Below are 13,544 nucleotides of genomic sequence, written 5' to 3'. Positions count from 1 at the left end.
AGTAATTTATTAACAAGGTATTTCCTTTAACTGTACCGTTTTTGTGCTTTTCTATTCAATACTGTATTTCAAAAAGTAAATGTGTTGCTAGCATTATCAAGAAATATCAAAAGAATTTATTCTGTTTGTTTGTTTAACGCCCCGTGCTTAATTACCAAGGCGATGATAAGAATGAATGAAAGTGCTCTCAAAAGTATTCATACATTTTGAAAACTCTTCGTCTTGTTTTTCCGTAACATTTAAATTTTCGACAAGAGACTAAGTCTACATTACATCTATTGATTTCAAATTCTACTTGTTCTGTGTACTTTTTAAAAATTCTCTTCGCATAAACGTTACAATTTTGTTCTGTGCAGTTTGCTGGAGATCTTATCCTTAGGCATGGTATTGTATTTATGGGTTGCTGGTGCGTTAAATACCCCAATGTTGGTTTTAACAATCAGTGACGTACGAAATACGTATAGCGAGAGTAGAGGCAATATTTCAAGTTCCTTAAATAGTGGTCTACATGAGTCGTTTAGTTTGGCCCCAGCCATAGTTCTTAAAACCCTTTTTTGAATAACGAACAATACTCTCTCGGAAGTTTCCCCAGAAGATTATAACATATGAAAGTAAAGATTGAAAGATTTCGAAATGCAAGTTAAGAATCGTATCTAGTTTTAATACATGTTTGATTGATTTTAATGCATAGAGCATTTTATTCAGTTTTTATGCTAGTGAAAGTATGTGTGCTTCAAAGGAAAGATTGTGGTTTAGCCAAAGACCCAGAAATTTTGTTGAGTTTGAATACACTATTTTTTTCTTATTTAATATATCAGTTTCTAGGCAAAGCTTGTTTTGAATGTGATGAAAATTTAGTGCTATAGGTTTGTCTGTGTTTAATTTTAGTTTGTTTTGGGCAAACCACTTTTCTCAACGACGGGTTGTCTTGTCAATTTTATCACAGATAATATCATGACTTGTACCTGTTATAGTTAGACTCGTGTCATCAGTATACATAGTTGCATTTGCTAACATTACGCCATTTAGCAAATCATTTATATATAGCAGAAATAATATGGGTCCTAATATCGATCCCTGAGAAACACTGGTAGAATTTTTTTTAAATTTAGATTTATTAGTTGCTGATTCAGCTGTATTGGACATAAATGATAGTTCAACAGCTTGAGCACGATTTTGAAAATAAGATTTAATCCACGACTTAAGAACTCCTCTTAAACCGTAACTGTTAAGTTTATGGATAAGAGTGTTATGAGGGACAGAGTCAAACGCTTTAGATAAATCTAGAAACATTCCCACGCATTTTTTGCTTTTGTCCAGAGCTTCTGTGACTTCATTGATGTAATTATATAAAGCAATTTCAGTTGATTTTTGTTTTTGAAAACCAAACTGTGTAGGCGAGATTACGTTGTGCTTAGATGAGAATGGTATAATTTGATTGAGAATAGCTTTCTCTATGATTTATGAAAAGAAGGACAACACGGAAATATGTCTGTAATTTTCAATTTTTGTTTTGGCCCCTTTTTTATATAACGGTTTGACTTTGGCGTATTTTAACTTATCAGAAAATGTGCATGTCTGAAAGGACATATTAATCAGGTAGGACAAAGTTACCGAGTTATGAATGCTGCATTTTGTCATAATGACCATTGGTATTTCGTCCAGACCAGAAGACCATTTTGGTTTCAGAGCCATTATTGTATTATATACCTCTCTCGCCGAAGTGGGTCGTAAAAACATGGTACTGATAGTTGTATTAAACTTGCAAATGTTTGAATGTGATATATCATTAGGAAAATGCTTGTTATTTGAACCTGTGTAATAATTATTGAAGGTGTTTACAATATGATCTGGGTTTGTGACTTTTTTCCCGTTAACATCTAATTCAGTAATTTCATTTTTCGTTTTGGTGTTATCTTTTAACTCTATGCTTATTACCTTCCACATAGCTGAGGGTTTCTTTTCACTATTGTCTACAAAATTTGAGTAATGGGATTTCTTGGCAAATTTAATAGCTTTCTATAAATGCTTTTGTTGTGTTGATAATATTCTTGCATTTCTTGAGATAACTTCCCTTTTTTATACGCCATATTTAGAGACCTTAGTGTCTTACTTGATGTATTGATACCGGTGGTTAAGCATGTTTTCTTATCACAACCAGAAGTAGGAACGGTGTAAAATTTTTTGGAAATGTTTCGTTGAAATAATTAATAAATTCTTTGTGAAACCCATCCCATGCATTGTTCAGGTTGTTAGCCGTATATATCTGCTCCCAAGCTTCGTTGAGCAAACGGAAATTTAGATGTTCTATGCCAGAATCATTAAAATAACTTTTCGTTACTAATCTAGTACTTGGTTTATGTACTTTACCGTTTGTAATCTCGTTACCTTTAACATTACTGTAAAAATCTGCGCCTCATGATCTGAGAATCGACTGTTGAGTACTTGAAACTCATTACAAGTAAGACGATCGATATTAAGCAAAATTTGATCTAATGCACTGTTTTGATTTGTTGAGAACCTAGTTGGCTCTCTGACTACTGCAGTTAAATTATATGCTTGCATCAAATCTCAAGTTGGTTATTTATTTTGGGTTCTAAAAAGTCGATATTTATGTCACCTACTGTTAGAATCTGCTTTCCCGTTTTTATATAAAAGTCAAAGATAATTTCTACATTTTGTACGAAAATATTAACGGCAAGATTGGTAACTACATGGAAAAACAAGCATGTCAAGTTCGTCGCGCTTGCAGTGACATCTACTCTTGCTGGAAGGATAATGTAATTACTCAACAGCAGTGTAACTATCCACCTAAAGAATTCATCAATATGAGCAGTAGATCCATAGGCATAGACTAGTTACCAACATTAGCAGTGTATCCATACTGCACTTGATGTAGTTTATTAATAATATTTTTATTACATTCAAAATGCAAATATGATGTCCTTCTAGTAGTCCTAATTTCCTATCTTTATTCATGCGACTATTTTAATCGAAGGTCATATTAATAAGAGTGGAAATGTGGTTATTGTGTACCGTATTGGTATAATTTTATCTATTTAGAAATTGGAGACACTCTTTTTTCACTCTATGCTTTAAGTACGAATTCAATAACATTCAAAAAGAAAAAATGCTAGACTTGTCTGGCAATTCAGCCTTTCTTCTACTCTTATAATGCCGGTGAGCTATCATCCAGTTCCTCCGCCATTGGCTCTGCGCTGTCCTGAACATTGAATTAGGGTGTCTGGGCAGTATACCGATACAGTAGCCTATAGACCGGAATACGACCTCTTGTACTCTCACATTTTCATTGTTCTAATTTTATTGATTTCGTGCCTACAAAAGATACGTTGAAAGAAAACTCAAACCTTTTCCCCCAATTTCTTAATAAAGTTATATATATACGCAATAAACACAATTAAAATATAATACTAACACGCTTTCGATTGGAATCATATAGTAAAACTAAAAATTTCCAAATTAAGGCTGCTAGAAGGTAATTATATCTATTGAACTTTAATTAATGTTAGGTAACTATTAACGCTATAGTTCTAAATATATACATTTATTAAAATTTCATTTAAAATTCCCTTATATCTTGTTTGATTGCTCTTCTTGCGGATAATACAGGTGTCTTTACCAGCGGAGCAAATCTGTCTTCAATATTGGGGTGGGTGCGACGGGAAAGACCGTTCCCATATTTTTTTTCTAAGCGATGTTCAAAATATTTATGAAGTTGAGAAACAATGCTGTGGAGGATCAAGGGAACAGAGTTGTCTTCAACATTGGGAGGCTGGCAGATTTGAGGCTTATTCTGGGGGAACATGAATTTCACTGCACTTTCCTTTGTGGCAATCGGACACAAATCATCACATTTCTCACCGAAAAACACATTTCACATCAGATTATTGGGGGACAGTCCGCCTCAGTTTCCAAGATTGGAGGGGACATGTCACCTTGATCCCCCCGGGTTTTGTGCCAGTGGTCGTTGCATTCCCAGCTCGCACAACTGTTTATTTACTTAAAATTTCTCTGTTTTCTTAAAAAGTAATCGTTGTAGATTTTTTCTTATCCTCTCTCCCTAAATGGAAAATCAATATATTTCCTAATAAAGCTTGGCAAAACATGTTAATTGTGTTGAAAACCATACCGGGAAGCGTGGTGGTAAAGCGTTTACGTGTAGTGCATGGGTCTGTGGTTCGATTCCAGTTCGCGCCAAGTTAACTTTGTGGTGGATAAACACCGCGTGCATGAATGTTCACAGGGTTCTCCGTTTCCTCACCATTATCACCCATCTTATCATGATTGCATGCCTTGGCGCACATTGGGTGATTTAAAAAAAACTTACCTGAATTTCAGTCTCACCTAAAACAGTCACTCCTTCCTTGCTGTTCCATAACTAAAAGGTTGACAATTCTGTCAGAATAAATTAAGATAACATTCAACTTGCGAAAATCTACGTAGATGTAATAATTACTTTTGCGTTGCTTCGGAATCCGCAAATTCTGTGAACGTTATTACGCAATGAAGCTCTTGAGCCCGTAGTGATGGAGCTCTAGTATTTGTATAACGGAAGTAAATCATGATTAGGAGAAATTGACGATTGTAAATAAGAATCATAATTACTGCAGTTCCTTTTATTTAACATTAGTACTATGCACTTATTACATAACAATGCAGTCTTAATTTTACTATTTCCGCCTTATTCTTTCTTTTATTTTTCATTCTTCAATTTACAGATACAAAAACTTTAGAATATTGTCTACGTTTTTCACGACATCCAGTTAGGTACTGATAATTTCAAAGTGGAAATAAGATTGCAATACAAATACAAATCTCATTAAATAAAATACAAATCTATACATTCCACAAACAAATATGTATACAAAAATATTTATAAGATGTATAGCGTACAAAATACTACACACTTTTTAACTCAGTAAAGGATAAAACATCATGGAAGTAAACATGAAAGAAAGCAAACCCTCAATTTTGATTATGTTAGAGGCAACGGTAACAAAAACGTATAAACCAATAATTACTTTTTGTTCTCAATTGTTTGTATAAGGATGAGTCATAAGTCTAGCAATATACTGGTGCACAGTCAGATTAAGATTGAAAGTAGACTATAGCTCCTCGAGTTAATTATCTGGAGCTACCTTGTTACTAGTTCTTGGTTTCCACGTCGATAGCCCGGAATAGCTACATAAGAATATCATTCATATCGGGTAAAGCCCATTACGCTTAGGTTTGTAAGCAGTAACTAACAGAATATATGCACATTTCTACAAAGTTGTATAATGGTAGAAATAGGCTTGTATTCTAACGATAAATGATTAATATTGGTTACAGATTTCATACATAAAATAAAAAAATATTATTTTTGTCAATAATCACCGCTTCTGTCGTACAGACTGTAGAGATACTCTCATCTTCTATTCATGATTAAGGGACTGTGAAGTAGGTGGAGACAACCGATTTCCTTCTATCTCACACATAGTGTAGTTGAATCGGAAACAGTGGTTCAAATCCTGAAGAGTGTAGTGACTGCAAGCATTAATGCTTACGTTCACATTGTTGTCACTATATGTGATACAAGGACGCGAAGACTTAAAAGCTTCTAGGAGTAACAACAGAACAGTTATGGTTCTTGTTTCCTTCACATGAGGGGAACCAAAAAATAAGGTATTTATGACTCATCGCATTCTCTCAAATACAGAAATAAGAGCTACGATGCTTATTCCACCCAATTAATGTTCAGTTTGTGTATAAGCTTAATGCTTCTGTTCACTTCTGATACCTGTCAAAATAAAGAGCTAATAAAAATAAATGAGATAACAAAGAGATAAAAAAGAGAATGAGATATATATGTATTTAAATTACTTCGTGGGATTCGATTATGGTAACCTGTCTTATTTCTAATATCATTATAATCTTGAAATAAAAAATATCCAGTTTCGCTATTTTTATTTTAACACATCACACAAAGTTATGAGGGTGTTTCGAGATTATGAGGGTGTTTAACCACTTTCGACTCATTCTATTGAACTTAGTATTGACAGAAAGTAATTAAGAACATTCATATCTCCTTATGTGTGCTATGAGGCGTATCTCTTAATTATCCATATAGCCCAAACGCATCTGTTATAAACTTTAATAACTAGTTCAAAGTTAACATACATCTGGTGTTGGAAGGTTCAAGTATCAGCAATTCTCTCATTATGTCATTCAAATTATCGGACCGATTAATCAGCCGTCGACATATAGTAGCCAAAACGTTGTAAGATATTAGAGTATGTTTGTTTTATTTTTTCACACTTCCCGCCAGTGCACTTGGTTTTCCTTTAAAGTATTTTCTGCTAGAACTCACGTGAACATTTTAATCCAATAGACGTATTATTGCTTTTCTGCTGTACATGACGTTAGTTGTCAGTCAGCTCATCAAATCAGGTCATTGCTGTTTGGCGGGTATTTGAAGTGCTCAGTTGCCACACGCGAATAGATGTGTTACAGTGACTTGTGAGTGGTGTCGCGTTTAGCTGTGTTTCCTAGCGTATATTAACTGTAAACCGTGGCGTGGCAACAATGCGTTTGAAAACATCCATCCTACAGGCGGGAAGCGTGCCAAGATGAAACAAACGTACTCTAAAGCAATTTCATAGGAGGTGGCCACATCAGTCATACAGACTTAACTTGTCTTCGCCTAACTTCTACATATTTGATCCAATGAAAGAAATCTTATTGGACAGGAGAGCCCTCTACCAACAGGAATAACGGGTAAAAGTCTCGGCTCATCTCGATAATAAGCATATTTCATTACAATTCTTCGGGAGAGTTTAGCTAGAAGATGTAGAATTATAACGAAATTTCAGGGACTGGTTAAAAAAAATCATGTGCTTCCAGAATACAGAAGCTTATAATCAGGTGGCAAATACCTGCTGCCGTAGCAGAAGAATAAATAGAAAATAGCACATTTAACTTCAGTCCATACTCTACAGTAATCAAAATTTAATCAGTCACATCTGAACTGAAATAGCGATATGTGGGTGTATTGTACCATGTCAAAGAGAATGGTAATTATATTCTGTACTTACAACCAGTAGTGTGTAGTTTGGTATATGCTAGAATTATTTATCCTTTTCAGCACCGAAGCTATATGAGGCGTAGACCTATAGTAGAAGTTGAAAACCGAACCACCATAATGTGTTCAAATTTCAAATCTTTTCCATGGGAATAGAACACAGTACTTATCACGTTATCGAATAGACCAACAGGCAAGTCAATTTCAACTCTAGATTTCAACACTTGTTGAAAGAAATGAATTGCGAGTAAGTGAACGAAATCTAGCGACAAAGATAACAGCCTTTACCGAAATCGTTTTAAATTTTAACATTTAATTCCAGACGCAATAAAAGGGTAATTGGTAACTTCCCATTGCAAATAATCCAGCTTACAATATTTAGTTTTGGTAGATAATTATGTGCCAACAAAATAAAACAAAAGAAACATATGGGACTAGGATAGGAATTGAAAATAGTATCCAATTTATCGTGCCAGTGCGATAACTAATTCACTATTCCCTGGATCATAAACACACAAACTTTTAAATATCACTTTCACCGTAACAGTAAACCGCAGACTATGGTCCGAGTCTCGACTACGTTCCCCTACTTACGAAATTTCGTTCAATTTGTAACAAATGAGGATAATTCTATTGCCCCCTCCTTTCTGATAAATCACAGTACATGTCGTTGGATAATGAACCAAAGACTTCAATGTATTTCACTTAAAACTGATTTGAAGAACGAGATTAAAAACATAATATGTTTGTATCCTCATCGCCAAAAGTTCCTTTACATCGCCGTGACGGAATGTGACAGCGCAGTACTCAAAGGAAGGGATGGTAGCATAAGAATTTGGGATTAATTTTTAAGAGTTTTTATTTTGACTAAGGAAACAACGTTGGTATAGGGAGTAAAGACACAGCTTTGAAGCATCAGTGCACTGTCACCTCTGAAAAGATTTGTATTCTCAGTTTTTCAATTTATTGCCTTATATGTTAAGTTAAACACCACAACATCTGTCACTGATAGCGTAGATCATCGTACTTTTTAAAATTGCCTCTGTAGCCTATTTGTCCACACATTAATCTCTATACATGATGTACACAGAAGGGAAAGAAAGGGATACGTGTGTACGATTTATGTAATTCACTAATAGACTATACGGACCGACTGAGCTAATTACTGCTACTAGCGCTTTTATCTCTTTAGGAATTTACTACGACATGTTTGCAGGACAATTTTCTAAGTCCTAAATCTGTGCGTGAATTATTTTATTTGCCTCGCTGTAATTATTTGAGAAAGGAAACTGATTACGCTGAACGTGAATATGTTTTGCTGTCATTAAACTTTTCGCCGTAATAAATGTAAATAAGGTTCTTATTATTATAAAAAAGACAGAAGTGTTTATTCCGTGTATAGAACAATATAATACAGTAACTAAGCTACATCATAATCACTAACGCCCGCAGGATTTTTCCAACTTTGAACTGGAGGGGCAAAAGACCTATATAGAGTTTTTCGTTTTATTCTCTATATATATTAAGTTAAAAGTCATATCATTTTTCATTGATACCGTTTATCGTCTTTCCTCGCTGTAGCCTATTAGTCAGAACATTCATCTCAGGATGTCGAGATGATGTCGAGAGAAGAGAAAGAAAGAGATATGAACAGTGGCGTAACTAATTTTACTGCGCCCTGGATCGATCGATCATCGTCTTACTCATACCGGCACCTGCCCCAAGCATTTCAGCTGCTGCGTTATATATCAGGTTCCATGCCAAAAGGGCCAAACGAAAAGGCAAAGGCAGAAAGGCCCGAGTCAAAACGTCCCCAGGACAAAAGGGTCTCCGCAACAAAAGGCAGGGGTCAAAAGGGTCCGAATCGAAACGACCCCTCGGCAATGCACACACTTCTCCCAGTGCTCCCGGCACTGTTGGAATCACATTTGGAACTCAGTTTTTGGAATGTTTAGCAACCGTGCCGTCGCATTGCGCATGATGCCTTCTTTTGACTCATCAAAAAGGCCGGGTTAAAGGGTCCCGCGACAATATTGCCCGAGTTAGAAGGGACCTGCCTCAAACGATCTCGGGTCAAAATGGGTCCTGCTACAAAAAGACCCAAGTCAAAAGAGACCGGGTCAACAAAATGGCCTAAGTCAAAATGGCTCGAATCAAAACGCTTCTCATAAAAAGGGCTTGGGTCAAAAGGGTCCCACGACCAAAGAACCAGAGTCAAAAGGCTCTGCTACAAACGGGCCCGAGTCAGAAAGCGTCCCGCTACAAAAGTGCCCGAGTCAAACGGGCCTGCGTCAAAAGGTCCCAGCAACAAATGGGCCCTAGTCAAAAGGCCCGAATCAAAACGCCTCTCATTACAAAGGCCCGGGTCAAAAGATCTCCGCAACAAAAAGGCCCAAGAATCGCTGGTGAACGCAAAAATTTGCGATTTAGGTGGCGATAATAAACATAACAATTATAACGACTGTCTACACTCAGAATTTTTGCGAAGTTTGGTACGGAATGACAACAAACGTCAGCACCGAGGCGACTCTTGAGGGAAGTGACATTGGTAAAAATTAACATTTTAAGAATACAATGCACGAGTAGTTAACTGCGCAAAGGTATGATGGAATTTCATTTACGGTGAAAAACATTAATGGTCTCAAAACAAATTTCAAACAAAACACATCAACCACTTCCTGTTCATTGTTGTGCATATTTCGGTGATCATAGTTATTATTCTATTACTTTTATTATTATTATCATTAATAATAATAACAATATACAAGGTCAATGGTAGCCCATGCGTTCAAACCAGTATATGCCACTGCTTGAAACTATTAACTCTACATTAACTCTCCCAAGGTGTGCAAACGTGTCTTACTCCTTACCCCAAAGTATGGAAAGCAAACAATAATTTCGCAAACACAGCCAGGGGCAGAGAGGGAGTGACAAAGAACGCACACAGATCGCTGTATAGCTGCAAGAGATCCATGGGTAATTATAGTTGCCCTCTTGTTACTTTTTGCGCTAACCCTGTATATAAACCCACATATGTCTTCTCACAGCAAAATTAATCTAATCTTTTTCACAGAATAATTTTTATACTATACTTTGATCCAGGAGTAAAAATGGAATTTTAAAACTAAATAGAAAGTCAACAATAGATAAAGTTTGATAGCGCTATGTCACGAGAAAACGAATTCCGAAATACGAGAGTGCAAGAAAATTTTCATGGAGAATGACACAAGCGATAGCGATTGTTGCAGAACCATCAACAAGCAAACAAAACTAATATCACCATTCAAATTTCCTATTTGTTACTAATAACCACATATATTTTTCCTTATTTTCACAAACACTTCAACTTACTAAGGGGACACCATCCACTTGTGCATGCCTGATCTCCACTCTTGCTTTGATCTCAAGTTTTTTACCCGTGGAGCCGTATTTACCGGGCCCTTTTGACCCGGGGCCTTTCTGACGTGTGCCTTTTTGATGCGGGGCTCTTTTGAATCTGGAATTTTTGTCACGGGGCCCTTTCGACAAGGGCCCAGTTGACGCATGGTCGTTCTTAATCCTGCCCTTTGGCAGCGGGGCCCATTTTGACCCAGTTCCCTTTCGACTCGGGCTCTTTTGTCACGGAACACTTTTGACCTGGGCCCTTTTGACGCAGCGCCCTTATGATTCGGGCCAATTTCGTCGCTGAGACCATTTTACCTGAGCCCTTTCAAACCGGGACTGGTTTGACTCGCGCCCTTTTGTAGCTGGTACCCTTTGACACGGCCCCGTTTGACGCAGGGCCCTTTAGAATCGGGCCCTTTTGTCGTGGAACTCTTTGGACCCGGGTCCTTTTGATGAGAGACGTTTTGATTTGGCCATTTTTGACTCTGTCCTTTTGTTGTGGAGACCTTTTGATAAGGGCACTTTTTGGCGCAGAGCCGTTTGAGATTGACCCTTTTGTAGTTGGGCTCCTTTTGACCGGGGCCCATTGTCGCGGAACAATTTTGAGCAGGGCCCTTTTGATGAGTGGAGCGGTGTAAAGTAAAATAATTTTTTAAAAAAAACTGATATTTGCATGAGATACCGTTATCACTGCAATCGACAACTGGTACTTCAGTACAAAGAGAGCGTTACACAAACGTGCAGTCTTGTTACTTTTTAACATGTATATGAATTATCCAATTGAAAATTGATTATCCTGAATCTAATTGTCTCTTTCTCAAACCAAAGGCCGTGGGGTGGGGGGACTCTTATAATTTGTACATAAGAGATTTGGCGACCATCATTTTTGGATTGGCGAGTGCGTCTGATTTTGAAATTTTGACCCTGGGTTAGTACATATGTTTTTATATTTGATTAATAATATTTACTATGTTATTTCGTTGGTTGGATCAGGGCATAATATTCCTTTCAGCATCTATTCAATATGATACATGCACCTCTGCTTAACATGGATTTAGAACCACATGATCTCACCGGGAATTAAACCCGGGTCTCCCGTCTTGAAGTTATTGTACGCGCTTAACGACAAAGGAATACTGGTATGCAGATACGTATTAATTCAATGGAACACCTGAAAAACTGAAACATACTAGATTACTCTAGGGCTGCACTACTTTTCGCCCTTAAAACAGCTCTGATGCAACCTAATGGAGTCATAGATGATGTGATTAGCAAGAGTGAAATACTGCATCATTCTACGAGCAGTTCTGCCTACGTCGGATTCGTGTCTCGAAAATAGGTATAAGTCCATTATTCGGCCGGCCAGGGGTAGTGTTCAAATTCATCTACATGTTACTCATATCACGACACAACAGCTTTAGCTGTATGAATGGGCGCATTATCATCCTGGAATATGGCAAAATTGACCGGAAACACCATCCCACACATAGGATACAAACGGTCCCCTAAAATCGGATCATAATCCCAGCAAGGGCGAGACCGGTAAGTGTCAACATAGAACCCCAAGAAAACTAAGATATTGCCTCCCACATGGTCAAGAAGTCTCCATCATGTTTCATGGTTGGGCGGAGACACTGCATATCATACGCTTCTCTGGGTGTCTGACCACATAAACACGGTCGTGATTTGAAATATAATGAACGAAGACTCATCCAACAATATCACACATTTCCAGACATCAGCAGTCAATGTTGCATATTCGCGTCGTGCGAAAGCTTTATGGTCCCTTATCAACAGTTTCAGTTGTACAACCAACACCATATGTCCCTATCATGCAATTCGGGGGGGGGGGAATGATTTCGACATAGGCTTGAGAATTGGTGCTCACAGCCTTGGGTCACTTTCATCACAGTCGCACGACAGTTCTAAGTGACAATCAGCTTTAATGTTCGGCAGTGTCTGTAACAGGGGGCTTCATTCCAATTTCTGTTCTTTTTCGCTAACGTGTTTTTGCCGTGAGTTTTGTTGGCAGTAATAATCTTAGGCACTCACCCTCACAATACACTCAAAACACATAGCACTTTCGTCACACCAACAATTGGGTCTCTTTGGAAATAAGAGGCTACCTATTTTACACCATCACTGTCTGTTCAGATCGCTGCACACTGGTATTCTATTGCTCTTCATATGAGTTTCTCCTAACATATTACCAGCATCTTGAAGCTTCTTCTATCAGTAAACAGAAAACAGCCTTGCATTTATTTGTTGAAGTTTCAGTTCTTTTTCTAGCACTAAAATTATATCAGACACGAACTGATAGTTCTTGAATCCGAGCAATCAGGAACCTGACCCAGAGCTCCTAGAGGTGCAACAAAAGTGCGTTCGCTAGCTACTACTCCAGCTCGCGAGCTGAAGATCTTTTTCAGTTTAATGTTGCATAATTATCAAGCAAGGCTAAAAGAGACGGTGGATGATAGTGGAATGACAAAACGGGAGATCACCGAGAAAAGCCACAAGCATGATGTTTGTCCACTAAAAAGTCCATTTGGCTCGGCTGGATCGAGCCAAATACCCCATGCGCCACAGGTGAGAGATCTACTACTGAACCACCCTTGCCCCGAAACAAGTTATTATATATATGATATTACAGAATCACATTTTAACATTACCGTCGCAAAGAAACTTTCACAAAATCAATTTAAACCAAAAATACCCACACAGACTCATGTGGATTTTGTTTTTTAAAGCCTGATGAATACTGTGTTTTTTAAAAACAAAATTCGTTTCAAATTAATTAAGTAGTAGTTATATTTCTTCATTAAGAAACTTGAACGAGTTGATTGTTTCCGTGAACTAGATGGAAACATGCAAAGCGATCCCTAAAAAATAACACGAAGACTTGGGACTCGTAAGTAAGAGAACGTGCGTTATTTACACTAAATTTTGTTTTAAATACATACGTTTATCTATCCTAATTTGTAAGCATTAGTTCTATCTGTACTTGTTTTTGCACACTTTTTCTTCAAATCAACTTTTTGCATTTCACGTAACCTCCAATAGTGCCAAGACAAAGAAACAA

The sequence above is a fragment of the Thermobia domestica genome, chromosome 7, assembly GCF_964235325.1.
Source record: "Thermobia domestica chromosome 7, izTheDome1.hap1.1, whole genome shotgun sequence".
Classification (NCBI taxonomy): domain Eukaryota; kingdom Metazoa; phylum Arthropoda; class Insecta; order Zygentoma; family Lepismatidae; genus Thermobia; species Thermobia domestica.
Note: the sequence above shows the minus strand (reverse complement) of the source record.